The sequence below is a fragment of the Lissotriton vulgaris genome, unplaced genomic scaffold, assembly GCF_964263255.1.
Source record: "Lissotriton vulgaris unplaced genomic scaffold, aLisVul1.2 SCAFFOLD_2072, whole genome shotgun sequence".
Classification (NCBI taxonomy): Eukaryota; Metazoa; Chordata; class Amphibia; order Caudata; family Salamandridae; genus Lissotriton; species Lissotriton vulgaris.
In genome coordinates, this window is record NW_028244743.1 from 181056 (window position 1) to 204470 (window position 23415).

The 23415-nt window shown below is 45.2% G+C and overlaps 21 non-coding genes across 21 annotated transcripts; 9 read left to right on the top strand and 12 right to left on the bottom strand.

Annotated features, from left to right (window-relative positions):
• Positions 1–1571: 1571 nt before the first annotated feature.
• On the bottom strand, positions 1572–1678 carry LOC147666902 (U6 spliceosomal RNA). The gene has a single exon (XR_015304660.1). It is a non-coding gene; the product is annotated as a U6 spliceosomal RNA (small nuclear RNA).
• Positions 1679–2392: 714 nt separating this feature from the next.
• Positions 2393–2465, top strand: TRNAR-ACG (transfer RNA arginine (anticodon ACG)). The gene has a single exon. It is a non-coding gene; the product is annotated as a tRNA-Arg (tRNA).
• Positions 2466–3475: 1010 nt separating this feature from the next.
• Positions 3476–3582, bottom strand: LOC147666904 (U6 spliceosomal RNA). The gene has a single exon (XR_015304677.1). It is a non-coding gene; the product is annotated as a U6 spliceosomal RNA (small nuclear RNA).
• A 714-nt stretch (positions 3583–4296) lies between these two features.
• TRNAR-ACG (transfer RNA arginine (anticodon ACG)) lies at positions 4297–4369 on the top strand. Its single transcript has one exon. It is a non-coding gene; the product is annotated as a tRNA-Arg (tRNA).
• A 1010-nt stretch (positions 4370–5379) lies between these two features.
• Positions 5380–5486, bottom strand: LOC147666906 (U6 spliceosomal RNA). The gene has a single exon (XR_015304510.1). It is a non-coding gene; the product is annotated as a U6 spliceosomal RNA (small nuclear RNA).
• Positions 5487–6200: 714 nt separating this feature from the next.
• Positions 6201–6273, top strand: TRNAR-ACG (transfer RNA arginine (anticodon ACG)). The gene has a single exon. It is a non-coding gene; the product is annotated as a tRNA-Arg (tRNA).
• Positions 6274–7283: 1010 nt separating this feature from the next.
• On the bottom strand, positions 7284–7390 carry LOC147666908 (U6 spliceosomal RNA). Its single transcript, XR_015304511.1, has one exon. It is a non-coding gene; the product is annotated as a U6 spliceosomal RNA (small nuclear RNA).
• Positions 7391–8104: 714 nt separating this feature from the next.
• On the top strand, positions 8105–8177 carry TRNAR-ACG (transfer RNA arginine (anticodon ACG)). Its single transcript has one exon. It is a non-coding gene; the product is annotated as a tRNA-Arg (tRNA).
• A 1010-nt stretch (positions 8178–9187) lies between these two features.
• On the bottom strand, positions 9188–9294 carry LOC147666910 (U6 spliceosomal RNA). The gene has a single exon (XR_015304512.1). It is a non-coding gene; the product is annotated as a U6 spliceosomal RNA (small nuclear RNA).
• Positions 9295–10008: 714 nt separating this feature from the next.
• Positions 10009–10081, top strand: TRNAR-ACG (transfer RNA arginine (anticodon ACG)). The gene has a single exon. It is a non-coding gene; the product is annotated as a tRNA-Arg (tRNA).
• Positions 10082–11091: 1010 nt separating this feature from the next.
• LOC147666912 (U6 spliceosomal RNA) lies at positions 11092–11198 on the bottom strand. Its single transcript, XR_015304618.1, has one exon. It is a non-coding gene; the product is annotated as a U6 spliceosomal RNA (small nuclear RNA).
• Positions 11199–12995: 1797 nt separating this feature from the next.
• On the bottom strand, positions 12996–13102 carry LOC147666913 (U6 spliceosomal RNA). Its single transcript, XR_015304513.1, has one exon. It is a non-coding gene; the product is annotated as a U6 spliceosomal RNA (small nuclear RNA).
• A 714-nt stretch (positions 13103–13816) lies between these two features.
• On the top strand, positions 13817–13889 carry TRNAC-ACA (transfer RNA cysteine (anticodon ACA)). The gene has a single exon. It is a non-coding gene; the product is annotated as a tRNA-Cys (tRNA).
• A 1020-nt stretch (positions 13890–14909) lies between these two features.
• On the bottom strand, positions 14910–15016 carry LOC147666915 (U6 spliceosomal RNA). The gene has a single exon (XR_015304514.1). It is a non-coding gene; the product is annotated as a U6 spliceosomal RNA (small nuclear RNA).
• Positions 15017–15730: 714 nt separating this feature from the next.
• TRNAR-ACG (transfer RNA arginine (anticodon ACG)) lies at positions 15731–15803 on the top strand. The gene has a single exon. It is a non-coding gene; the product is annotated as a tRNA-Arg (tRNA).
• A 1010-nt stretch (positions 15804–16813) lies between these two features.
• On the bottom strand, positions 16814–16920 carry LOC147666917 (U6 spliceosomal RNA). The gene has a single exon (XR_015304653.1). It is a non-coding gene; the product is annotated as a U6 spliceosomal RNA (small nuclear RNA).
• A 1796-nt stretch (positions 16921–18716) lies between these two features.
• On the bottom strand, positions 18717–18823 carry LOC147666918 (U6 spliceosomal RNA). The gene has a single exon (XR_015304516.1). It is a non-coding gene; the product is annotated as a U6 spliceosomal RNA (small nuclear RNA).
• Positions 18824–19537: 714 nt separating this feature from the next.
• TRNAR-CCG (transfer RNA arginine (anticodon CCG)) lies at positions 19538–19610 on the top strand. Its single transcript has one exon. It is a non-coding gene; the product is annotated as a tRNA-Arg (tRNA).
• Positions 19611–20620: 1010 nt separating this feature from the next.
• Positions 20621–20727, bottom strand: LOC147666920 (U6 spliceosomal RNA). The gene has a single exon (XR_015304517.1). It is a non-coding gene; the product is annotated as a U6 spliceosomal RNA (small nuclear RNA).
• Positions 20728–21441: 714 nt separating this feature from the next.
• On the top strand, positions 21442–21514 carry TRNAR-ACG (transfer RNA arginine (anticodon ACG)). The gene has a single exon. It is a non-coding gene; the product is annotated as a tRNA-Arg (tRNA).
• Positions 21515–22524: 1010 nt separating this feature from the next.
• On the bottom strand, positions 22525–22631 carry LOC147666922 (U6 spliceosomal RNA). Its single transcript, XR_015304518.1, has one exon. It is a non-coding gene; the product is annotated as a U6 spliceosomal RNA (small nuclear RNA).
• Positions 22632–23415: the final 784 nt, after the last annotated feature.

Sequence of the window (23415 nt, forward strand, 5' to 3'; positions counted from 1 at the left end):
CGGGTTACAGACAAGGAGCATTGTGACGTCACGCTGCCTGTGGAACAGTGATATTAAAGGTGAAACAGCTGAACAGTAGGTTAGGTGAAGGGCTCTGAGAGTGGAAAGGCAGCATGCTTGGGTCCCTGGACAAGGTGAGCTTATGATAATGTGTCTGAATGTTCACCTGTGTTGTAATATTAAACCCCTTATTGTTGTAAACGCCTACTTACTAAGGAGTTCCCAAGCTCAGCCCCACACAGACCTGGAACTGATTATGTTAATGCAAACTATTTAAGAAACTGAGCCTGATCTAAAAGATTTCCTTGGATCTAGGACCATTTCGCCTAGCTTTTAGGTGCTTCCTTCTCCTAAAGTCCTTTGTAAAACTTGGGAAAACCTCACAGAACAGACTTCCAGGAGGTCAGATGGGTTTCCTTGTGCCTTCACACACACATACACACACTTTCTAGCCCACTTAAGGACAAAAGGATGCGTAAGTCTACATAGGGCCAGTGGCGCAATGGATAACGCGTCTGACTACGGATCAGGTGATTGTAGGTTCGACTCCTATCTGGCTCGGAAGGGTTGTAGGTCCCTGTTTGATTATATTCCTGTGGAATTTTTATTTACCTCAGACTTGTTGTAGGTTCAATATTCTCCAGCAGGACTCATCCAGCAGTTGTTCCACGGTAGAGCGCAAGTAATAGGACCACAGCTAGTTAAACGTTTCCCATTTGCTGCTGGACTCTATGTGATGGCCGTCACGTGGTGTGCTGCTTTTGTATTTCAACATGGGTCCCTGATACTCTTAATTGCGAAAAAGCTTGTTGACAAAAGTGTGTGTGCGCGAGGGTCTGTGGACGTAGGCAGGTGTGTGCACTTGAATGCTTACCCATTTACATGTGTGAGAGGAACAAACCAACTCCCTGTGGGCTGCAGGCTTACAACTGGTAGCCCCAGTAGCCAGGCAGAACCACAGGTAAGGAGAGAGAGAAAGTTGGTCCATTATTAGAGAAGGACCATAAGCATCTTGCGCTGCAACCTTCTTCCCTTCTCAGCCACGATCGGCCAAGACCTCTCTATTAGGGTAGAGGGTGAACATTTCTTGGACCTCAGAAACTGAGGGATGTAGACCCAATATGTCCTCCAAGCGCCTAGAGACCTGGTGCCCAATCTGGCATGGTGTTTTTCAGCTTACCCGACCAATCCGGTTGCAAGGTGGACTTTAACAATACTGCTAAAAAGGCACTCCCAGACATCCCTGAGGCCTTCATTTGCATAGGCCCTGCCCTTCTCTTTGTCCTGCTTCCCACAAAGCAACACAACACTGCAGCAGTATAGATTTGGGGGTGGTGAAGAATAATGACAGTGAGGCTAAAAAAGAGAAAGAAAAGTCCCAGAAGTCCTGCAGGCTTCCTTGCTAAATGCAGCTGAACATAGAGCGCACCTTCTTTACTGCAAAGCAAATACATTAAAAATGTTGAGGAGAGACTAATTGAAAAATACATATTACGGGGACAGCACTGGGACCTGCTTTATTTTTTCAATTAGTCTTGAAAACAAAAAAGATTTCTCTCCTAAAAGCTGTTAAAAATATGGAACGCTTCACGAATTTGCGTGTCATCCTTGCGCAGGGGCCATGCTAATCTTCTCTGTATCGTTCCAATTTTAGTATATGTGCTGCCGAAGCGACCACACTTTATTGATGAACTGACAATGTTTATAAACTCTCTAAATCTACAGTCTCTAGACATAGGGTGGCCTGGCAGAGATGCTCAGATGGCCAGTACGCATTCAAATCTGAGCCAATGGTCAACAATGTATGAAGAGTAGCAATCCATTATTCTTCACTGCATTTGTGGTCCAAGACTAAACACACCGTAAGTATGTAGATTATACCAGGTTTGCAAAGGCTCCTGGTTCGGGCTACAGACAAGGAGCATTGTGACGTCACGCTGCCTGTGGAACAGTGATATTAAAGGTGAAACAGCTGCACAGTAGGTTAGGTGAAGGGCTCTGAGAGTGGAAAGGCAGCATGCTTGGGTCCCTGGACAAGGTGAGCTTATGATAATGTGTCTGAATGTTCACCTGTGTTGTAATATTAAACCCCTTATTGTTGTAAACGCCTACTTACTAAGGAGTTCCCAAGCTCAGCCCCACACAGACCTGGAACTGATTATGTTAATGCAAACTATTTAAGAAACTGAGCCTGATCTAAAAGATTTCCTTGGATCTAGGACCATTTCGCCTAGCTTTTAGGTGCTTCCTTCTCCTAAAGTCCTTTGTAAAACTTGGGAAAACCTCACAGAACAGACTTCCAGGAGGTCAGATGGGTTTCCTTGTGCCTTCACACACACATACACACACTTTCTAGCCCACTTAAGGACAAAAGGATGCGTAAGTCTACATAGGGCCAGTGGCGCAATGGATAACGCGTCTGACTACGGATCAGAAGATTGTAGGTTCGACTCCTATCTGGCTCGGAAGGGTTGTAGGTCCCTGTTTGATTATATTCCTGTGGAATTTTTATTTACCTCAGACTTGTTGTAGGTTCAATATTCTCCAGCAGGACTCATCCAGCAGTTGTTCCACGGTAGAGCGCAAGTAATAGGACCACAGCTAGTTAAACGTTTCCCATTTGCTGCTGGACTCTATGTGATGGCCGTCACGTGGTGTGCTGCTTTTGTATTTCAACATGGGTCCCTGATACTCTTAATTGCGAAAAAGCTTGTTGACAAAAGTGTGTGTGCGCGAGGGTCTGTGGACGTAGGCAGGTGTGTGCACTTGAATGCTTACCCATTTACATGTGTGAGAGGAACAAACCAACTCCCTGTGGGCTGCAGGCTTACAACTGGTAGCCCCAGTAGCCAGGCAGAACCACAGGTAAGGAGAGAGAGAAAGTTGGTCCATTATTAGAGAAGGACCATAAGCATCTTGCGCTGCAACCGTCTTCCCTTCTCAGCCACGATCGGCCAAGACCTCTCTATTAGGGTAGAGGGTGAACATTTCTTGGACCTCAGAAACTGAGGGATGTAGACCCAATATGTCCTCCAAGCGCCTAGAGACCTGGTGCCCAATCTGGCATGGTGTTTTTCAGCTTACCCGACCAATCCGGTTGCAAGGTGGACTTTAACAATACTGCTAAAAAGGCACTCCCAGACATCCCTGAGGCCTTCATTTGCATAGGCCCTGCCCTTCTCTTTGTCCTGCTTCCCACAAAGCAACACAACACTGCAGCAGTATAGATTTGAGGGTGGTGAAGAATAATGACAGTGAGGCTAAAAAAGAGAAAGAAAAGTCCCAGAAGTCCTGCAGGCTTCCTTGCTAAATGCAGCTGAACATAGAGCGCACCTTCTTTACTGCAAAGCAAATACATTAAAAATGTTGAGGAGAGACTAATTGAAAAATACATATTACAGGGACAGCACTGGGACCTGCTTTATTTTTTCAATTAGTCTTGAAAACAAAAAAGATTTCTCTCCTAAAAGCTGTTAAAAACATGGAACGCTTCACGAATTTGCGTGTCATCCTTGCGCAGGGGCCATGCTAATCTTCTCTGTATCGTTCCAATTTTAGTATATGTGCTGCCGAAGCGACCACACTTTATTGATCAACTGACAATGTTTATAAACTCTCTAAATCTCTAGTCTCTAGACATAGGGTGGCCTGGCAGAGATGCTCAGATGGCCAGTACGCATTCAAATCTGAGCCAATGGTCAAAAATGTATGAAGAGTAGCAATCCATTATTCTTCACTGCATTTGTGGTCCAAGACTAAACACACCGTAAGTATGTAGATTATACCAGGTTTGCAAAGGCTCCTGGTTCGGGCTACAGACAAGGAGCATTGTGACGTCACGCTGCCTGTGGAACAGTGATATTAAAGGTGAAACAGCTGCACAGTAGGTTAGGTGAAGGGCTCTGAGAGTGGAAAGGCAGCATGCTTGGGTCCCTGGACAAGGTGAGCTTATGATAATGTGTCTGAATGTTCACCTGTGTTGTAATATTAAACCCCTTATTGTTGTAAATGCCTACTTACTAAGGAGTTCCCAAGCTCAGCCCCACACAGACCTGGAACTGATTATGTTAATGCAAACTATTTAAGAAACTGAGCCTGATCTAAAAGATTTCCTTGGATCTAGGACCATTTCGCCTAGCTTTTAGGTGCTTCCTTCTCCTAAAGTCCTTTGTAAAACTTGGGAAAACCTCACAGAACAGACTTCCAGGAGGTCAGATGGGTTTCCTTGTGCCTTCACACACACATACACACACTTTCTAGCCCACTTAAGGACAAAAGGATGCGTAAGTCTACATAGGGCCAGTGGCGCAATGGATAACGCGTCTGACTACGGATCAGAAGATTGTAGGTTCGACTCCTATCTGGCTCGGAAGGGTTGTAGGTCCCTGTTTGATTATATTCCTGTGGAATTTTTATTTACCTCAGACTTGTTGTAGGTTCAATATTCTCCAGCAGGACTCATCCAGCAGTTGTTCCACGGTAGAGCGCAAGTAATAGGACCACAGCTAGTTAAACGTTTCCCATTTGCTGCTGGACTCTATGTGATGGCCGTCACGTGGTGTGCTGCTTTTGTATTTCAACATGGGTCCCTGATACTCTTAATTGCGAAAAAGCTTGTTGACAAAAGTGTGTGTGCGCGAGGGTCTGTGGACGTAGGCAGGTGTGTGCACTTGAATGCTTACCCATTTACATGTGTGAGAGGAACAAACCAACTCCCTGTGGGCTGCAGGCTTACAACTGGTAGCCCCAGTAGCCAGGCAGAACCACAGGTAAGGAGAGAGAGAAAGTTGGTCCATTATTAGAGAAGGACCATAAGCATCTTGCGCTGCAACCTTCTTCCCTTCTCAGCCACGATCGGCCAAGACCTCTCTATTAGGGTAGAGGGTGAACATTTCTTGGACCTCAGAAACTGAGGGATGTAGACCCAATATGTCCTCCAAGCGCCTAGAGACCTGGTGCCCAATCTGGCATGGTGTTTTTCAGCTTACCCGACCAATCCGGTTGCAAGGTGGACTTTAACAATACTGCTAAAAAGGCACTCCCAGACATCCCTGAGGCCTTCATTTGCATAGGCCCTGCCCTTCTCTTTGTCCTGCTTCCCACAAAGCAACACAACACTGCAGCAGTATAGATTTGGGGGTGGTGAAGAATAATGACAGTGAGGCTAAAAAAGAGAAAGAAAAGTCCCAGAAGTCCTGCAGGCTTCCTTGCTAAATGCAGCTGAACATAGAGCGCACCTTCTTTACTGCAAAGCAAATACATTAAAAATGTTGAGGAGAGACTAATTGAAAAATACATATTACGGGGACAGCACTGGGACCTGCTTTATTTTTTCAATTAGTCTTGAAAACAAAAAAGATTTCTCTCCTAAAAGCTGTTAAAAATATGGAACGCTTCACGAATTTGCGTGTCATCCTTGCGCAGGGGCCATGCTAATCTTCTCTGTATCGTTCCAATTTTAGTATATGTGCTGCCGAAGCGAGCACACTTTATTGATGAACTGACAATGTTTATAAACTCTCTAAATCTACAGTCTCTAGACATAGGGTGGCCTGGCAGAGATGCTCAGATGGCCAGTACGCATTCAAATCTGAGCCAATGGTCAAAAATGTATGAAGAGTAGCAATCCATTATTCTTCACTGCATTTGTGGTCCAAGACTAAACACACCGTAAGTATGTAGATTATACCAGGTTTGCAAAGGCTCCTGGTTCGGGCTACAGACAAGGAGCATTGTGACGTCACGCTGCCTGTGGAACAGTGATATTAAAGGTGAAACAGCTGCACAGTAGGTTAGGTGAAGGGCTCTGAGAGTGGAAAGGCAGCATGCTTGGGTCCCTGGACAAGGTGAGCTTATGATAATGTGTCTGAATGTTCACCTGTGTTGTAATATTAAACCCCTTATTGTTGTAAACGCCTACTTACTAAGGAGTTCCCAAGCTCAGCCCCACACAGACCTGGAACTGATTATGTTAATGCAAACTATTTAAGAAACTGAGCCTGATCTAAAAGATTTCCTTGGATCTAGGACCATTTCGCCTAGCTTTTAGGTGCTTCCTTCTCCTAAAGTCCTTTGTAAAACTTGGGAAAACCTCACAGAACAGACTTCCAGGAGGTCAGATGGGTTTCCTTGTGCCTTCACACACACATACACACACTTTCTAGCCCACTTAAGGACAAAAGGATGCATAAGTCTACATAGGGCCAGTGGCGCAATGGATAACGCGTCTGACTACGGATCAGAAGATTGTAGGTTCGACTCCTATCTGGCTCGGAAGGGTTGTAGGTCCCTGTTTGATTATATTCCTGTGGAATTTTTATTTACCTCAGACTTGTTGTAGGTTCAATATTCTCCAGCAGGACTCATCCAGCAGTTGTTCCACGGTAGAGCGCAAGTAATAGGACCACAGCTAGTTAAACGTTTCCCATTTGCTGCTGGACTCTATGTGATGGCCGTCACGTGGTGTGCTGCTTTTGTATTTCAACATGGGTCCCTGATACTCTTAATTGCGAAAAAGCTTGTTGACAAAAGTGTGTGTGCGCGAGGGTCTGTGGACGTAGGCAGGTGTGTGCACTTGAATGCTTACCCATTTACATGTGTGAGAGGAACAAACCAACTCCCTGTGGGCTGCAGGCTTACAACTGGTAGCCCCAGTAGCCAGGCAGAACCACAGGTAAGGAGAGAGAGAAAGTTGGTCCATTATTAGAGAAGGACCATAAGCATCTTGCGCTGCAACCTTCTTCCCTTCTCAGCCACGATCGGCCAAGACCTCTCTATTAGGGTAGAGGGTGAACATTTCTTGGACCTCAGAAACTGAGGGATGTAGACCCAATATGTCCTCCAAGCGCCTAGAGACCTGGTGCCCAATCTGGCATGGTGTTTTTCAGCTTACCCGACCAATCCGGTTGCAAGGTGGACTTTAACAATACTGCTAAAAAGGCACTCCCAGACATCCCTGAGGCCTTCATTTGCATAGGCCCTGCCCTTCTCTTTGTCCTGCTTCCCACAAAGCAACACAACACTGCAGCAGTATAGATTTGGGGGTGGTGAAGAATAATGACAGTGAGGCTAAAAAAGAGAAAGAAAAGTCCCAGAAGTCCTGCAGGCTTCCTTGCTAAATGCAGCTGAACATAGAGCGCACCTTCTTTACTGCAAAGCAAATACATTAAAAATGTTGAGGAGAGACTAATTGAAAAATACATATTACGGGGACAGCACTGGGACCTGCTTTATTTTTTCAATTAGTCTTGAAAACAAAAAAGATTTCTCTCCTAAAAGCTGTTAAAAATATGGAACGCTTCACGAATTTGCGTGTCATCCTTGCGCAGGGGCCATGCTAATCTTCTCTGTATCGTTCCAATTTTAGTATATGTGCTGCCGAAGCGAGCACACTTTATTGATGAACTGACAATGTTTATAAACTCTCTAAATCTACAGTCTCTAGACATAGGGTGGCCTGGCAGAGATGCTCAGATGGCCAGTACGCATTCAAATCTGAGCCAATGGTCAAAAATGTATGAAGAGTAGCAATCCATTATTCTTCACTGCATTTGTGGTCCAAGACTAAACACACCGTAAGTATGTAGATTATACCAGGTTTGCAAAGGCTCCTGGTTCGGGCTACAGACAAGGAGCATTGTGACGTCACGCTGCCTGTGGAACAGTGATATTAAAGGTGAAACAGCTGCACAGTAGGTTAGGTGAAGGGCTCTGAGAGTGGAAAGGCAGCATGCTTGGGTCCCTGTACAAGGTGAGCTTATGATAATGTGTCTGAATGTTCACCTGTGTTGTAATATTAAACCCCTTATTGTTGTAAACGCCTACTTACTAAGGAGTTCCCAAACTCAGCCCCACACAGACCTGGAACTGATTATGTTAATGCAAACTATTTAAGAAACTGAGCCTGATCTAAAAGATTTCCTTGGATCTAGGACCATTTCGCCTAGCTTTTAGGTGCTTCCTTCTCCTAAAGTCCTTTGTAAAACTTGGGAAAACCTCACAGAACAGACTTCCAGGAGGTCAGATGGGTTTCCTTGTGCCTTCACACACACATACACACACTTTCTAGCCCACTTAAGGACAAAAGGATGCGTAAGTTTACATAGGGCCAGTGGCGCAATGGATAACGCGTCTGACTACGGATCAGAAGATTGTAGGTTCGACTCCTATCTGGCTCGGAAGGGTTGTAGGTCCCTGTTTGATTATATTCCTGTGGAATTTTTATTTACCTCAGACTTGTTGTAGGTTCAATATTCTCCAGCAGGACTCATCCAGCAGTTGTTCCACGGTAGAGCGCAAGTAATAGGACCACAGCTAGTTAAACGTTTCCCATTTGCTGCTGGACTCTATGTGATGGCCGTCACGTGGTGTGCTGCTTTTGTATTTCAACATGGGTCCCTGATACTCTTAATTGCGAAAAAGCTTGTTGACAAAAGTGTGTGTGCGCGAGGGTCTGTGGACGTAGGCAGGTGTGTGCACTTGAATGCTTACCCATTTACATGTGTGGGAGGAACAAACCAACTCCCTGTGGGCTGCAGGCTTACAACTGGTAGCCCCAGTAGCCAGGCAGAACCACAGGTAAGGAGAGAGAGAAAGTTGGTCCATTATTAGAGAAGGACCATAAGCATCTTGCGCTGCAACCTTCTTCCCTTCTCAGCCACGATCGGCCAAGACCTCTCTATTAGGGTAGAGGGTGAACATTTCTTGGACCTCAGAAACTGAGGGATGTAGACCCAATATGTCCTCCAAGCGCCTAGAGACCTGGTGCCCAATCTGGCATGGTGTTTTTCAGCTTACCCGACAAATCCGGTTGCAAGGTGGACTTTAACAATACTGCTAAAAAGGCACTCCCAGACATCCCTGAGGCCTTCATTTGCATAGGCCCTGCCCTTCTCTTTGTCCTGCTTCCCACAAAGCAACACAACACTGCAGCAGTATAGATTTGGGGGTGGTGAAGAATAATGACAGTGAGGCTAAAAAAGAGAAAGAAAAGTCCCAGAAGTCCTGCAGGCTTCCTTGCTAAATGCAGCTGAACATAGAGCGCACCTTCTTTACTGCAAAGCAAATACATTAAAAATGTTGAGGAGAGACTAATTGAAAAATACATATTACGGGGACAGCACTGGGACCTGCTTTATTTTTTCAATTAGTCTTGAAAACAAAAAAGATTTCTCTCCTGAAAGCTGTTAAAAATATGGAACGCTTCACGAATTTGCGTGTCATCCTTGCGCAGGGGCCATGCTAATCTTCTCTGTATCGTTCCAATTTTAGTATATGTGCTGCCGAAGCGAGCACACTTTATTGATAAACTGACAATGTTTATAAACTCTCTAAATCTACAGTCTCTAGACATAGGGTGGCCTGGCAGAGATGCTCAGATGGCCAGTACGCATTCAAATCTGAACCAATGGTCAAAAATGTATGAAGAGTAGCAATCCATTATTCTTCACTGCATTTGTGGTCCAAGACTAAACACACCGTAAGTATGTAGATTATACCAGGTTTGCAAAGGCTCCTGGTTCGGGCTACAGACAAGGAGCATTGTGACGTCACGCTGCCTGTGGAACAGTGATATTAAAGGTGAAACAGCTGCACAGTAGGTTAGGTGAAGGGCTCTGAGAGTGGAAAGGCAGCATGCTTGGGTCCCTGTACAAGGTGAGCTTATGATAATGTGTCTGAATGTTCACCTGTGTTGTAATATTAAACCCCTTATTGTTGTAAACGCCTACTTACTAAGGAGTTCCCAAACTCAGCCCCACACAGACCTGGAACTGATTATGTTAATGCAAACTATTTAAGAAACTGAGCCTGATCTAAAAGATTTCCTTGGATCTAGGACCATTTCGCCTAGCTTTTAGGTGCTTCCTTCTCCTAAAGTCCTTTGTAAAACTTGGGAAAACCTCACAGAACAGACTTCCAGGAGGTCAGATGGGTTTCCTTGTGCCTTCACACACACATACACACACTTTCTAGCCCACTTAAGGACAAAAGGATGCGTAAGTTTACATAGGGCCAGTGGCGCAATGGATAACGCGTCTGACTACGGATCAGAAGATTGTAGGTTCGACTCCTATCTGGCTCGGAAGGGTTGTAGGTCCCTGTTTGATTATATTCCTGTGGAATTTTTATTTACCTCAGACTTGTTGTAGGTTCAATATTCTCCAGCAGGACTCATCCAGCAGTTGTTCCACGGTAGAGCGCAAGTAATAGGACCACAGCTAGTTAAACGTTTCCCATTTGCTGCTGGACTCTATGTGATGGCCGTCACGTGGTGTGCTGCTTTTGTATTTCAACATGGGTCCCTGATACTCTTAATTGCGAAAAAGCTTGTTGACAAAAGTGTGTGTGCGCGAGGGTCTGTGGACGTAGGCAGGTGTGTGCACTTGAATGCTTACCCATTTACATGTGTGGGAGGAACAAACCAACTCCCTGTGGGCTGCAGGCTTACAACTGGTAGCCCCAGTAGCCAGGCAGAACCACAGGTAAGGAGAGAGAGAAAGTTGGTCCATTATTAGAGAAGGACCATAAGCATCTTGCGCTGCAACCTTCTTCCCTTCTCAGCCACGATCGGCCAAGACCTCTCTATTAGGGTAGAGGGTGAACATTTCTTGGACCTCAGAAACTGAGGGATGTAGACCCAATATGTCCTCCAAGCGCCTAGAGACCTGGTGCCCAATCTGGCATGGTGTTTTTCAGCTTACCCGACAAATCCGGTTGCAAGGTGGACTTTAACAATACTGCTAAAAAGGCACTCCCAGACATCCCTGAGGCCTTCATTTGCATAGGCCCTGCCCTTCTCTTTGTCCTGCTTCCCACAAAGCAACACAACACTGCAGCAGTATAGATTTGGGGGTGGTGAAGAATAATGACAGTGAGGCTAAAAAAGAGAAAGAAAAGTCCCAGAAGTCCTGCAGGCTTCCTTGCTAAATGCAGCTGAACATAGAGCGCACCTTCTTTACTGCAAAGCAAATACATTAAAAATGTTGAGGAGAGACTAATTGAAAAATACATATTACGGGGACAGCACTGGGACCTGCTTTATTTTTTCAATTAGTCTTGAAAACAAAAAAGATTTCTCTCCTAAAAGCTGTTAAAAATATGGAACGCTTCACGAATTTGCGTGTCATCCTTGCGCAGGGGCCATGCTAATCTTCTCTGTATCGTTCCAATTTTAGTATATGTGCTGTCGAAGCGAGCACACTTTATTGATGAACTGACAATGTTTATAAACTCTCTAAATCTACAGTCTCTAGACATAGGGTGGCCTGGCAGAGATGCTCAGATGGCCAGTACGCATTCAAATCTGAGCCAATGGTCAAAAATGTATGAAGAGTAGCAATCCATTATTCTTCACTGCATTTGTGGTCCAAGACTAAACACACCGTAAGTATGTAGATTATACCAGGTTTGCAAAGGCTCCTGGTTCGGGCTACAGACAAGGAGCATTGTGACGTCACGCTGCCTGTGGAACAGTGATATTAAAGGTGAAACAGCTGAACAGTAGGTTAGGTGAAGGGCTCTGAGAGTGGAAAGGCAGCATGCTTGAGTCCCTGGACAAGGTGAGCTTATGATAATGTGTCTGAATGTTCACCTGTGTTGTAATATTAAACCCCTTATTGTTGTAAACGCCTACTTACTAAGGAGTTCCCAAGCTCAGCCCCACACAGACCTGGAACTGATTATGTTAATGCAAACTATTTAAGAAACTGAGCCTGATCTAAAAGATTTCCTTGGATCTAGGACCATTTCGCCTAGCTTTTAGGTGCTTCCTTCTCCTAAAGTCCTTTGTAAAACTTGGGAAAACCTCACAGAACAGACTTCCAGGAGGTCAGATGGGTTTCCTTGTGCCTTCACACACACATACACACACTTTCTAGCCCACTTAAGGACAAAAGGATGCGTAAGTCTACATAGGGCCAGTGGCGCAATGGATAACGCGTCTGACTACGGATCAGGTGATTGTAGGTTCGACTCCTATCTGGCTCGGAAGGGTTGTAGGTCCCTGTTTGATTATATTCCTGTGGAATTTTTATTTACCTCAGACTTGTTGTATGTTCAATATTCTCCAGCAGGACTCATCCAGCAGTTGTTCCACGGTAGAGCGCAAGTAATAGGACCACAGCTAGTTAAACGTTTCCCATTTGCTGCTGGACTCTATGTGATGGCCGTCACGTGGTGTGCTGCTTTTGTATTTCAACATGGGTCCCTGATACTCTTAATTGCGAAAAAGCTTGTTGACAAAAGTGTGTGTGCGCGAGGGTCTGTGGACGTAGGCAGGTGTGTGCACTTGAATGCTTACCCATTTACATGTGTGAGAGGAACAAACCAACTCCCTGTGGGCTGCAGGCTTACAACTGGTAGCCCCAGTAGCCAGGCAGAACCACAGGTAAGGAGAGAGAGAAAGTTGGTCCATTATTAGAGAAGGACCATAAGCATCTTGCACTGCTACCTTCTTCCCCTCTCAGCCACGATCGGCCAAGACCTCTCTATTAGGGTAGAGGGTGAACATTTCTTGGACCTCAGAAACTGAGGGATGTAGACCCAATATGTCCTCCAAGCGCCTAGAGACCTGGTGCCCAATCTGGCATGGTGTTTTTCAGCTTACCCGACCAATCCGGTTGCAAGGTGGACTTTAACAATACTGCTAAAAAGGCACTCCCAGACATCCCTGAGGCCTTCATTTGCATAGGCCCTGCCCTTCTCTTTGTCCTGCTTCCCACAAAGCAACACAACACTGCAGCAGTATAGATTTGGGGGTGGTGAAGAATAATGACAGTGAGGCTAAAAAAGAGAAAGAAAAGTCCCAGAAGTCCTGCAGGCTTCCTTGCTAAATGCAGCTGAACATAGAGCGCACCTTCTTTACTGCAAAGCAAATACATTAAAAATGTTGAGGAGAGACTAATTGAAAAATACATATTACGGGGACAGCACTGGGACCTGCTTTATTTTTTCAATTAGTCTTGAAAACAAAAAAGATTTCTCTCCTAAAAGCTGTTAAAAATATGGAACGCTTCACGAATTTGCGTGTCATCCTTGCGCAGGGGCCATGCTAATCTTCTCTGTATCGTTCCAATTTTAGTATATGTGCTGCCGAAGCGAGCACACTTTATTGATGAACTGACAATGTTTATAAACTCTCTAAATCTACAGTCTCTAGACATAGGGTGTCCTGGCAGAGATGCTCAGATGGCCAGTACGCATTCAAATCTGAGCCAATGGTCAAAAATGTATGAAGAGTAGCAATCCATTATTCTTCACTGCATTTGTGGTCCAAGACTAAACACACCGTAAGTATGTAGATTATACCAGGTTTGCAAAGGCTCCTGGTTCGGGCTACAGACAAGGAGCATTGTGACGTCACGCTGCCTGTGGAACAGTGATATTAAAGGTGAAACAGCTGAACAGTAGGTTAGGTGAAGGGCTCTGAGAGTGGAAAGGCAGCATGCTTGGGTCCCTGGACAAGGTGAGCTTATGATAATGTGTCTGAATGTTCACCTGTGTTGTAATATTAAACCCCTTATTGTTGTAAACGCCTACTTACTAAGGAGTTCCCAAGCTCAGCCCCACACAGACCTGGAACTGATTATGTTAATGCAAACTATTTAAGAAACTGAGCCTGATCTAAAAGATTTCCTTGGATCTAGGACCATTTCGCCTAGCTTTTAGGTGCTTCCTTCTCCTAAAGTCCTTTGTAAAACTTGGGAAAACCTCACAGAACAGACTTCCAGGAGGTCAGATGGGTTTCCTTGTGCCTTCACACACACATACACACACTTTCTAGCCCACTTAAGGACAAAAGGATGCGTAAGTCTACATAGGGCCAGTGGTGCAATGGATAACGCGTCTGACTACAGATCAGAAGATTGTAGGTTCGACTCCTATCTGGCTCGGAAGGGTTGTAGGTCCCTGTTTGATTATATTCCTGTGGAATTTTTATTTACCTCAGACTTGTTGTAGGTTCAATATTCTCCAGCAGGACTCATCCAGCAGTTGTTCCACGGTAGAGCGCAAGTAATAGGACCACAGCTAGTTAAATGTTTCCCATTTGCTGCTGGACTCTATGTGATGGCCGTCACGTGGTGTGCTGCTTTTGTATTTCAACATGGGTCCCTGATACTCTTAATTGCGAAAAAGCTTGTTGACAAAAGTGTGTGTGCGCGAGGGTCTGTGGACGTAGGCAGGTGTGTGCACTTGAATGCTTACCCATTTACATGTGTGAGAGGAACAAACCAACTCCCTGTGGGCTGCAGGCTTACAACTGGTAGCCCCAGTAGCCAGGCAGAACCACAGGTAAGGAGAGAGAGAAAGTTGGTCCATTATATGAGAAGGACCATAAGCATCTTGCACTGCTACCTTCTTCCCCTCTCAGCCACGATCAGCCACGATCGGCCAAGACCTCTCTATTAGGGTAGAGGGTGAACATTTCTTGGACCTCAGAAACTGAGGGATGTAGACCCAATATGTCCTCCAAGCGCCTAGAGACCTGGTGCCCAATCTGGCATGGTGTTTTTCAGCTTACCCGACCAATCCGGTTGCAAGGTGGACTTTAACAATACTGCTAAAAAGGCACTCCCAGACATCCCTGAGGCCTTCATTTGCATAGGCCCTGCCCTTCTCTTTGTCCTGCTTCCCACAAAGCAACACAACACTGCAGCAGTATAGATTTGGGGGTGGTGAAGAATAATGACAGTGAGGCTAAAAAAGAGAAAGAAAAGTCCCAGAAGTCCTGCAGGCTTCCTTGCTAAATGCAGCTGAACATAGAGCGCACCTTCTTTACTGCAAAGCAAATACATTAAAAATGTTGAGGAGAGACTAATTGAAAAATACATATTACGGGGACAGCACTGGGACCTGCTTTATTTTTTCAATTAGTCTTGAAAACAAAAAAGATTTCTCTCCTAAAAGCTGTTAAAAATATGGAACGCTTCACGAATTTGCGTGTCATCCTTGCGCAGGGGCCATGCTAATCTTCTCTGTATCGTTCCAATTTTAGTATATGTGCTGCCGAAGCGAGCACACTTTATTGATGAACTGACAATGTTTATAAACTCTCTAAATCTACAGTCTCTAGACATAGGGTGGCCTGGCAGAGATGCTCAGATGGCCAGTACGAATTCAAATCTGAGCCAATGGTCAAAAATGTATGAAGAGTAGCAATCCATTATTCTTCACTGCATTTGTGGTCCAAGACTAAACACACCGTAAGTATGTAGATTATACCAGGTTTGCAAAGGCTCCTGGTTCGGGCTACAGACAAGGAGCATTGTGACGTCACGCTGCCTGTGGAACAGTGATATTAAAGGTGAAACAGCTGCACAGTAGGTTAGGTGAAGGGCTCTGAGAGTGGAAAGGCAGCATGCTTGGGTCCCTGGACAAGGTGAGCTTATGATAATGTGTCTGAATGTTCACCTGTGTTGTAATATTAAACCCCTTATTGTTGTAAACGCCTACTTACTAAGGAGTTCCCAAGCTCAGCCCCACACAGACCTGGAACTGATTATGTTAATGCAAACTATTTAAGAAACTGAGCCTGATCTAAAAGATTTCCTTGGATCTAGGACCATTTCGCCTAGCTTTTAGGTGCTTCCTTCTCCTAAAGTCCTTTGTAAAACTTGGGAAAACCTCACAGAACAGACTTCCAGGAGGTCAGATGGGTTTCCTTGTGCCTTCACACACACATACACACACTTTCTAGCCCACTTAAGGACAAAAGGATGCGTAAGTCTACATAGGGCCAGTGGCGCAATGGATAACGCGTCTGACTACGGATCAGAAGATTGTAGGTTCGACTCCTATCTGGCTCGGAAGGGTTGTAGGTCCCTGTTTGATTATATTCCTGTGGAATTTTTATTTACCTCAGACTTGTTGTAGGTTCAATATTCTCCAGCAGGACTCATCCAGCAGTTGTTCCACGGTAGAGCGCAAGTAATAGGACCACAGCTAGTTAAACGTTTCCCATTTGCTGCTGGACTCTATGTGATGGCCGTCACGTGGTGTGCTGCTTTTGTATTTCAACATGGGTCCCTGATACTCTTAATTGCGAAAAAGCTTGTTGACAAAAGTGTGTGTGCGCGAGGGTCTGTGGACGTAGGCAGGTGTGTGCACTTGAATGCTTACCCATTTACATGTGTGAGAGGAACAAACCAACTCCCTGTGGGCTGCAGGCTTACAACTGGTAGCCCCAGTAGCCAGGCAGAACCACAGGTAAGGAGAGAGAGAAAGTTGGTCCATTATTAGAGAAGGACCATAAGCATCTTGCGCTGCAACCTTCTTCCCTTCTCAGCCACGATCGGCCAAGACCTCTCTATTAGGGTAGAGGGTGAACATTTCTTGGACCTCAGAAACTGAGGGATGTAGACCCAATATGTCCTCCAAGCGCCTAGAGACCTGGTGCCCAATCTGGCATGGTGTTTTTCAGCTTACCCGACCAATCCGGTTGCAAGGTGGACTTTAACAATACTGCTAAAAAGGCACTCCCAGACATCCCTGAGGCCTTCATTTGCATAGGCCCTGCCCTTCTCTTTGTCCTGCTTCCCACAAAGCAACACAACACTGCAGCAGTATAGATTTGGGGGTGGTGAAGAATAATGACAGTGAGGCTAAAAAAGAGAAAGAAAAGTCCCAGAAGTCCTGCAGGCTTCCTTGCTAAATGCAGCTGAACATAGAGCGCACCTTCTTTACTGCAAAGCAAATACATTAAAAATGTTGAGGAGAGACTAATTGAAAAATACATATTACGGGGACAGCACTGGGACCTGCTTTATTTTTTCAATTAGTCTTGAAAACAAAAAAGATTTCTCTCCTGAAAGCTGTTAAAAATATGGAACGCTTCACGAATTTGCGTGTCATTCTTGCGCAGGGGCCATGCTAATCTTCTCTGTATCGTTCCAATTTTAGTATATGTGCTGCCGAAGCGAGCACACTTTATTGATGAACTGACAATGTTTATAAACTCTCTAAATCTACAGTCTCTAGACATAGGGTGGCCTGGCAGAGATGCTCAGATGGCCAGTACGCATTCAAATCTGAGCCAATGGTCAAAAATGTATGAAGAGTAGCAATCCATTATTCTTCACTGCATTTGTGGTCCAAGACTAAACACACCGTAAGTATGTAGATTATACCAGGTTTGCAAAGGCTCCTGGTTCGGGCTACAGACAAGGAGCATTGTGACGTCACGCTGCCTGTGGAACAGTGATATTAAAGGTGAAACAGCTGCACAGTAGGTTAGGTGAAGGGCTCTGAGAGTGGAAAGGCAGCATGCTTGGGTCCCTGGACAAGGTGAGCTTATGATAATGTGTCTGAATGTTCACCTGTGTTGTAATATTAAACCCCTTATTGTTGTAAACGCCTACTTACTAAGGAGTTCCCAAGCTCAGCCCCACACAGACCTGGAACTGATTATGTTAATGCAAACTATTTAAGAAACTGAGCCTGATCTAAAAGATTTCCTTGGATCTAGGACCATTTCGCCTAGCTTTTAGGTGCTTCCTTCTCCTAAAGTCCTTTGTAAAACTTGGGAAAACCTCACAGAACAGACTTCCAGGAGGTCAGATGGGTTTCCTTGTGCCTTCACACACACATACACACACTTTCTAGCCCACTTAAGGACAAAAGGATGCGTAAGTCTACATAGGGCCAGTGGCGCAATGGATAACGTGTCAGACTATGTATCAGAAGATTGTAGGTTCGACTCCTATCTGGCTCGGAAGGGTTGTAGGTCCCTGTTTGATTATATTCCTGTGGAATTTTTATTTACCTCAGACTTGTTGTAGGTTCAATATTCTCCAGCAGGACTCATCCAGCAGTTGTTCCAAGGTAGAGCGCAAGTAATAGGACCACAGCTAGTTAAACGTTTCCCATTTGCTGCTGGACTCTATGTGATGGCCGTCACGTGGTGTGCTGCTTTTGTATTTCAACATGGGTCCCTGATACTCTTAATTGCGAAAAAGCTTGTTGACAAAAGTGTGTGTGCGCGAGGGTCTGTGGACGTAGGCAGGTGTGTGCACTCGAATGCTTACCCATTTACATGTGTGAGAGGAACAAACCAACTCCCTGTGGGCTGCAGGCTTACAACTGGTAGCCCCAGTAGCCAGGCAGAACCACAGGTAAGGAGAGAGAGAAAGTTGGTCCATTATTAGAGAAGGACCATAAGCATCTTGCGCTGCAACCTTCTTCCCTTCTCAGCCACGATCGGCCAAGACCTCTCTATTAGGGTAGAGGGTGAACATTTCTTGGACCTCAGAAACTGAGGGATGTAGACCCAATATGTCCTCCAAGCGCCTAGAGACCTGGTGCCCAATCTGGCATGGTGTTTTTCAGCTTACCCGACCAATCCGGTTGCAAGGTGGACTTTAACAATACTGCTAAAAAGGCACTCCCAGACATCCCTGAGGCCTTCATTTGCATAGGCCCTGCCCTTCTCTTTGTCCTGCCTCCCACAAAGCAACACAACACTGCAGCAGTATAGATTTGGGGGTGGTGAAGAATAATGACAGTGAGGCTAAAAAAGAGAAAGAAAAGTCCCAGAAGTCCTGCAGGCTTCCTTGCTAAATGCAGCTGAACATAGAGCGCACCTTCTTTACTGCAAAGCAAATACATTAAAAATGTTGAGGAGAGACTAATTGAAAAATACATATTACGGGGACAGCACTGGGACCTGCTTTATTTTTTCAATTAGTCTTGAAAACAAAAAAGCTTCTCTCCTAAAAGCTGTTAAAAATATGGAACGCTTCACGAATTTGCGTGTCATCCTTGCGCAGGGGCCATGCTAATCTTCTCTGTATCGTTCCAATTTTAGTATATGTGCTGCCGAAGCGAGCACACTTTATTGATGAACTGACAATGTTTATAAACTCTCTAAATCTACAGTCTCTAGACATAGGGTGGCCTGGCAGAGATGCTCAGATGGCCAGTACGCATTCAAATCTGAGCCAATGGTCAAAAATGTATGAAGAGTAGCAATCCATTATTCTTCACTGCATTTGTGGTCCAAGACTAAACACACCGTAAGTATGTAGATTATACCAGGTTTGCAAAGGCTCCTGGTTCGGGCTACAGACAAGGAGCATTGTGACGTCACGCTGCCTGTGGAACAGTGATATTAAAGGTGAAACAGCTGAACAGTAGGTTAGGTGAAGGGCTCTGAGAGTGGAAAGGCAGCATGCTTGGGTCCCTGGACAAGGTGAGCTTATGATAATGTGTCTGAATGTTCACCTGTGTTGTAATATTAAACCCCTTATTGTTGTAAACGCCTACTTACTAAGGAGTTCCCAGGCTCAGCCCCACACAGACCTGGAACTGATTATGTTAATGCAAACTATTTAAGAAACTGAGCCTGATCTAAAAGATTTCCTTGGATCTAGGACCATTTCGCCTAGCTTTTAGGTGCTTCCTTCTCCTAAAGTCCTTTGTAAAACTTGGGAAAACCTCACAGAACAGACTTCCAGGAGGTCAGATGGGTTTCCTTGTGCCTTCACACACACATACACACACTTTCTAGCCCACTTAAGGACAAAAGGATGCGTAAGTCTACATAGGGCCAGTGGCGCAGTGGATAACGCGTCTGACTCCGGATCAGAAGATTGTAGGTTCGACTCCTATCTGGCTCGGAAGGGTTGTAGGTCCCTGTTTGATTATATTCCTGAGGAATTTTTATTTACCTCAGACTTGTTGTAGGTTCAATATTCTCCAGCAGGACTCATCCAGCAGTTGTTCCACGGTAGAGCGCAAGTAATAGGACCACAGCTAGTTAAACGTTTCCCATTTGCTGCTGGACTCTATGTGATGGCCGTCACGTGGTGTGCTGCTTTTGTATTTCAACATGGGTCCCTGATACTCTTAATTGCGAAAAAGCTTGTTGACAAAAGTGTGTGTGCGCGAGGGTCTGTGGACGTAGGCAGGTGTGTGCACTTGAATGCTTACCCATTTACATGTGTGAGAGGAACAAACCAACTCCCTGTGGGCTGCAGGCTTACAACTGGTAGCCCCAGTAGCCAGGCAGAACCACAGGTAAGGAGAGAGAGAAAGTTGGTCCATTATTAGAGAAGGACCATAAGCATCTTGCGCTGCAACCTTCTTCCCTTCTCAGCCACGATCGGCCAAGACCTCTCTATTAGGGTAGAGGGTGAACATTTCTTGGACCTCAAAAACTGAGGGATGTAGACCCAAAATGTCCTCCAAGCGCCTAGAGACCTGGTGCCCAATCTGGCATGGTGTTTTTCAGCTTACCCGACCAATCCGGTTGCAAGGTGGACTTTAACAATACTGCTAAAAAGGCACTCCCAGACATCCCTGAGGCCTTCATTTGCATAGGCCCTGCCCTTCTCTTTGTCCTGCTTCCCACAAAGCAACACAACACTGCAGCAGTATAGATTTGGGGGTGGTGAAGAATAATGACAGTGAGGCTAAAAAAGAGAAAGAAAAGTCCCAGAAGTCCTGCAGGCTTCCTTGCTAAATGCAGCTGAACATAGAGCGCACCTTCTTTACTGCAAAGCAAATACATTAAAAATGTTGAGGAGAGACTAATTGAAAAATACATATTACGGGGACAGCACTGGGACCTGCTTTATTTTTTCAATTAGTCTTGAAAACAAAAAAGATTTCTCTCCTGAAAGCTGTTAAAAATATGGAACGCTTCACGAATTTGCGTGTCATCCTTGCGCAGGGGCCATGCTAATCTTCTCTGTATCGTTCCAATTTTAGTATATGTGCTGCCGAAGCGAGCACACTTTATTGATGAACTGACAATGTTTATAAACTCTCTAAATCTACAGTCTCTAGACATAGGGTGGCCTGGCAGAGATGCTCAGATGGCCAGTACGCATTCAAATCTGAGCCAATGGTCAAAAATGTATGAAGAGTAGCAATCCATTATTCTTCACTGCATTTGTGGTCCAAGACTAAACACACCGTAAGTATGTAGATTATACCAGGTTTGCAAAGGCTCCTGGTTCGGGCTACAGACAAGGAGCATTGTGACGTCACGCTGCCTGTGGAACAGTGATATTAAAGGTGAAACAGCTGCACAGTAGGTTAGGTGAAGGGCTCTGAGAGTGGAAAGGCAGCATGCTTGGGTCCCTGTACAAGGTGAGCTTATGATAATGTGTCTGAATGTTCACCTGTGTTGTAATATTAAACCCCTTATTGTTGTAAACGCCTACTTACTAAGGAGTTCCCAAACTCAGCCCCACACAGACCTGGAACTGATTATGTTAATGCAAACTATTTAAGAAACTGAGCCTGATCTAAAAGATTTCCTTGGATCTAGGACCATTTCGCCTAGCTTTTAGGTGCTTCCTTCTCCTAAAGTCCTTTGTAAAACTTGGGAAAACCTCACAGAACAGACTTCCAGGAGGTCAGATGGGTTTCCTTGTGCCTTCACACACACATACACACACTTTCTAGCCCACTTAAGGACAAAAGGATGCGTAAGTCTACATAGGGCCAGTGGCGCAATGGATAACGCGTCTGACTACGGATCAGAAGATTGTAGGTTCGACTCCTATCTGGCTCGGAAGGGTTGTAGGTCCCTGTTTGATTATATTCCTGTGGAATTTTTATTTACCTCAGACTTGTTGTAGGTTCAATATTCTCCAGCAGGACTCATCCAGCAGTTGTTCCACGGTAGAGCGCAAGTAATAGGACCACAGCTAGTTAAACGTTTCCCATTTGCTGCTGGACTCTATGTGATGGCCGTCACGTGGTGTGCTGCTTTTGTATTTCAACATGGGTCCCTGATACTCTTAATTGCGAAAAAGCTTGTTGACAAAAGTGTGTGTGCGCGAGGGTCTGTGGACGTAGGCAGGTGTGTGCACTTGAATGCTTACCCATTTACATGTGTGAGAGGAACAAACCAACTCCCTGTGGGCTGCAGGCTTACAACTGGTAGCCCCAGTAGCCAGGCAGAACCACAGGTAAGGAGAGAGAGAAAGTTGGTCCATTATTAGAGAAGGACCATAAGCATCTTGCGCTGCAACCTTCTTCCCTTCTCAGCCACGATCGGCCAAGACCTCTCTATTAGGGTAGAGGGTGAACATTTCTTGGACCTCAGAAACTGAGGGATGTAGACCCAATATGTCCTCCAAGCGCCTAGAGACCTGGTGCCCAATCTGGCATGGTGTTTTTCAGCTTACCCGACAAATCCGGTTGCAAGGTGGACTTTAACAATACTGCTAAAAAGGCACTCCCAGACATCCCTGAGGCCTTCATTTGCATAGGCCCTGCCCTTCTCTTTGTCCTGCTTCCCACAAAGCAACACAACACTGCAGCAGTATAGATTTGGGGGTGGTGAAGAATAATGACAGTGAGGCTAAAAAAGAGAAAGAAAAGTCCCAGAAGTCCTGCAGGCTTCCTTGCTAAATGCAGCTGAACATAGAGCGCACCTTCTTTACTGCAAAGCAAATACATTAAAAATGTTGAGGAGAGACTAATTGAAAAATACATATTACGGGGACAGCACTGGGACCTGCTTTATTTTTTCAATTAGTCTTGAAAACAAAAAAGATTTCTCTCCTAAAAGCTGTTAAAAATATGGAACGCTTCACGAATTTGCGTGTCATCCTTGCGCAGGGGCCATGCTAATCTTCTCTGTATCGTTCCAATTTTAGTATATGTGCTGCCGAAGCGAGCACACTTTATTGATGAACTGACAATGTTTATAAACTCTCTAAATCTACAGTCTCTAGACATAGGGTGGCCTGGCAGAGATGCTCAGATGGCCAGTACGCATTCAAATCTGAGCCAATGGTCAAAAATGTATGAAGAGTAGCAATCCATTATTCTTCACTGCATTTGTGGTCCAAGACTAAACACACCGTAAGTATGTAGATTATACCAGGTTTGCAAAGGCTCCTGGTTCGGGTTACAGACAAGGAGCATTGTGACGTCACGCTGCCTGTGGAACAGTGATATTAAAGGTGAAACAGCTGAACAGTAGGTTAGGTGAAGGGCTCTGAGAGTGGAAAGGCAGCATGCTTGGGTCCCTGGACAAGGTGAGCTTATGATAATGTGTCTGAATGTTCACCTGTGTTGTAATATTAAACCCCTTATTGTTGTAAACGCCTACTTACTAAGGAGTTCCCAAGCTCAGCCCCACACAGACCTGGAACTGATTATGTTAATGCAAACTATTTAAGAAACTGAGCCTGATCTAAAAGATTTCCTTGGATCTAGGACCATTTCGCCTAGCTTTTAGGTGCTTCCTTCTCCTAAAGTCCTTTGTAAAACTTGGGAAAACCTCACAGAACAGACTTCCAGGAGGTCAGATGGGTTTCCTTGTGCCTTCACACACACATACACACACTTTCTAGCCCACTTAAGGACAAAAGGATGCGTAAGTCTACATAGGGCCAGTGGCGCAATGGATAACGCGTCTGACTACGGATCAGGTGATTGTAGGTTCGACTCCTATCTGGC